Raw genomic sequence first — 4,582 nt, 5'->3', positions numbered from 1 at the left:
AGAGAGAGGCATGGAAGAGACTCTTCCTCAGCTTTCTCTTCCTCAGAAGGAACCAATCTACCAACATCTTGATTTTAGAACTGTAGCATCCATAACTGTTAGACAATGAATTTCTGTTGTCTTATTCCACCATATGTTACATTTTTATGGAAGCAAACTAACCAAGCAATGGAATCCCCAGCAACAGAACTTCAAAATATAGGTAGCAAAAAAGTGAGATAACAAATGAAAAAAAAGAAAAATCTACAATCATAGCTGAACCCTTAAACACTCCTCATTCAGTAATACATAGAAATATTAGACAGTAAGCCAGGAAGGATATAAAAGATCCCCATAACTCATCAACCAACTGGAACTAATTGTCATTTATAGAGCACTCAATAGAGTAACAGGATACGTGGTAAAGTATCTGGGAGGTCTGAGACAGATGCAGGAATTCCCGAGAGAGCCACAGCAGATCAGACCTTAACTATGTGTATAAGCAGGCGTATTATTTAGAATGAACCCTGAACCAGATAACTATGGTTCAAACAACAAAATAAGAAAAACAGTTTTAGCAAAGGCTTAACATGTTAACAGAGTTCAGTCAACACTACAGAAGACAAGACAGAGCTGCAGTGTGAATCTCTCAGGGTTTACTGCCTGTCAGGTGAATAAAATTCCATAACTTTCAGGTGAATAAAACAACCCAGAGTTTATTCAGTGAAATATTCACAGTGTGAGGACACAATCCAAAATCACTGGATATACAAACAATCAGTAAAATGTGACCCATTTCAAAAGACATTCATCTACCAAAATGACGATCTCTTGGTGCCAAGGCCAAGATGACTCACATATTGGTAGCATTGCACAAAAGCTTTAAATCAATCTTACACAACCATGCTTTATGAAATAAAGGAAGATGATGAAAAGTTAAGATGCCCCAGAAGAGAAAGAGAAAACACATAGTATTAAAAGAAAAATGTTAGAAATGCAAAATATAATGTTTCTGAAGAAAGTCACACTGTGGGCTTAATTATTGGATAGAGATTACAGAAGCAAAAACCAACCATTTTGAAACTAGATCTGAATTGTGTAATCCTTAAAAAGAGAAAAATAGATTATTTTTAATTTACAGAGATTCTAGGATCTATGGTACAATGTTAAAGTCTATCTAATATGTAGTTTGAATCACAGAAGAAGCAAAAGAGGGAATGGGGAAGAAAAATATGAATAATTTATGGCTGGAAACTTGTCAAATATTGGGATGAAAGTTCCCAATCAACTCATACACTTCTTACACTTAAAAAGTTCAATCAACTAATAAAAGCAATAGTCAAAGATTACACATTGATATATTAAAATGCAGCATAGAGACAGCATTTTAAAACGTGCCACTGCCGCTGCTAAGTCACTTCAGTAGTGTCCGACTCTGTGTGACCCCATAGACGGCAGCCCACCAGGCTCCCGTCCCTGGGATTCTCCAGGCAAGAACACTGGAGTGGGTTGCCATTTCCTTCTCCAATGCGTGAAAGTGAAGGCGCTCAGTCGTGTCCGACTCTTTGCGACCCCATGGACTGTAGCTTCCAGGCTCCTCCGTCCATGGGCTTTCCCAGGCAAGAGCACTGGAGTAGGGTGCCATTGCTTTCTCGGAAAAGTGCCTGTAAAACTAACTAAAAATAAAAGTGTAAGGAAATGAATAGATATAAAGTATATGTAAACACAAATGTAAAAACATATAACTTTTAATGAAATAGAATCAGATCATAAGTAAAAATAGAAATAAAATGACCCATGAGAAAAAACCTAAATATCCACCAACAAATCAGTGGATAAACAAGAAATTGTATATATACACAATAGAACGTTACTCAGCCATGAAAACGAATGAAAAAATGCCATTTGCAGCAACATGGATGTGACTAGAAATTATCATAGTAAGTAAATAAGAGAAAAACAAATACCATATGATATCACTTATATGGGGAATCTAAAATATGACACAAATGAACTTATCTACAAAAGAGAAACAGACTCACAGATATGGAGAACAGACATGTGATTGCCAAGAGGGGGCATGTTGGAGGATGAATGAATGGGCGTTTGTAGTTAGCAGAAGAAAACTGGTGTATATAGAATGGATAAACAACAAGGTCCTACTGTATAGCACAGGAAAATATATTCAATCTCCTGTGGATAAACCATAACGGAAAAAATATAGAAAAGAATGTATGTGTATTTATAACTGAATCACTTTGCTGTATATTAGCAGAAATTAACATAATGTTGTAAATCAACTATACCTAGATTGTTTTAGAAAAGGCCCATGAAATGTGAAAGCCAAAGAATTATAAATATCTGGGGGGTATTTCTGAAAACTGTCAACAGTAAGTTATCAATTTGCCTTATCTTTTGATAAAAGATTTTTTCTCTATTATCTGAATAGTGATACTGACACCAACCATTAATCACATTTTTGCAAAATTACTACATTGGAAAAATTGCCTTTATCATATTATAAATGCCTAACATAATGATGAAATAAAAAAACAGAAGGTTGCCTTTTGTCTTGTAATCTGGTACTAATTATTGCATACTTGGCCTCTTCTGATGTTAGTGTTATTTACTGGTGCCTCTCTGAAGACATTTTCCCCAGGTCTGTGCTCCCCTCTCTATCCCCAAATCTGGTGCATTACACCAGAGGTTCATTAGTAATGCTTAAAATAGGGCCACCAAGGACATATTTGTTTGTTTCACTTAATTAAAAATTAGGTCAATTTTTTAAAGGGGAAATTCTGTCAGTATAGAAATATCCCTGTGCCAGAAATATCAGAATATCAACTTTCCCAACAACAGAGAGAGAGCCCTACCTAGCCATTTAAATTAGTTAGCTCTGTAGTTCCAGAGTAAAGACTTCCTGGACTCAGGGGAAGGCAGACTGTCTGTAGAGAAAATCTTCATCTTGTGTGGATGGAGGATGACTTAGTGATACTCTTCAATTGCAGAGCCCTCTGTGAGTATGACTCTATGCTCCTAAGAATGCGCAGAGACACCCTCCTTTCTTTCCACCATAAGACCATTCTGATGATTTTTTTTCACCCTTTGCAACTTTGGGGTTCAGTGACCATCAGAGGTTACAACTATCAGAGAAGTTTTTGTTTGTTTGTTTTAATGTCATTTTCCTTATCTTTTCTTCACTCCAGAATGATGCTTTCCTCTGAGAAAAGTATCTCTATCAAAGTAACTGGTATGGTTTGTCATTTTAATATTTTATGAAGGTCTCAACAACCACTTCTAAAGTGTGACTTCTCAAAGTGAGTAGCAAGTACAGGGCTGTCATTGATAAGCAGTTTTCACATATAAATACAATGAAGTTTATGTAAATACAGTGGAATTTTAGACAGATGCTCTATATATTCTCTGCCATAACCTCACCTTTATTTTAAACAAAAATTACATATAAAATATGTGAATTCTAGGCCCATTGAGTGACTTATTTATTTACGTATTATCATTCGGTGACCCCATCCACTAATAGTATTTCACATTTTAATGGACACTCACTTTTTAACATATATATCAAGGTCAATGTCAGTTAATTTCATGAGTGTGTTCTTAAGAAGGTGGAATATGAATGACTGAAGAAAATGGTGGCATTTTGGAAGGTTAGTCTCCTTAGGACACCCAGGCTGATGGAGGTGCTTGGGAGAGTTGGATACCTGGAATTGTGGTGACAGGGCTGGGGGGAGGCACCTGGGCTGCAGGGACAATTCATTCCTGTCCCAGCACTGGAAACTCAGTGCTATCTCTGTATGACCTTCAACCTGGTGTTGAGGTAGGTAGGCTAGCATTTAGGCAAAACATTCCATGTGCTTCCCTTACTCTGTTTTTCTTTAAACACTTTAGGCTAAACAGTGGGACTAGGTACCAAGTGGAAGCTAATATCTGTCTTAATGATTGTCATTATTGTTTAGTCGCTAAGTCATATCTGACACTTTTTTGACCTCAAGGACTGTAGCCCACCAAGCTCCTCTGTCCACAGGATTCTCCAGGCAAGAATACTAGAGTAGGTTGCCATTTCTTCCTCCAGGGGATCTTCCCAACCCGGGGATGGAACCCGTGTCTCCTGCATTTCCTGTATTGACAGGTGGATTCTTTACCATTGAACCACCAAGGAAGGCCCAGCCTTTCTTAATGATTAAGAAGAGAATTTTTAAAGCAACAAAATGAAACTTCAAGTAACTGTTTAACTGAAACTTCTAAAGAAAATGCTTTTTGGTTCAGCAACATAGAAAAATGACAGGGTATCCAGACAATGCTGGAAGGATAAGCAATATTTGACTTAGCTGTGATGTAAATAATCAGAGAGAAGACAAAATATATAACCTTTTTGATTGAAGCAAGAATTTTAAATGAATTTTTTATTTTGGCCCAAGACTACATGTGACATGTAGTCATTTTTTTGGTATTTCAAGGAAGCAAAGAATGATTTTTATAATTTAAAGACCTCATTTTTAAAATGGAGGAGAGTGGACAACAGAGATTATATATGGCATATATATATATATATATATATAAAGTACATGCATTTTTATATCAT

This window comes from Odocoileus virginianus, unplaced genomic scaffold (assembly GCF_023699985.2).
Source record: "Odocoileus virginianus isolate 20LAN1187 ecotype Illinois unplaced genomic scaffold, Ovbor_1.2 Unplaced_Scaffold_21, whole genome shotgun sequence".
In the NCBI taxonomy this organism is placed as follows: Eukaryota; Metazoa; Chordata; class Mammalia; order Artiodactyla; family Cervidae; genus Odocoileus; species Odocoileus virginianus.
This window is presented reverse-complemented; position numbering follows the sequence as displayed.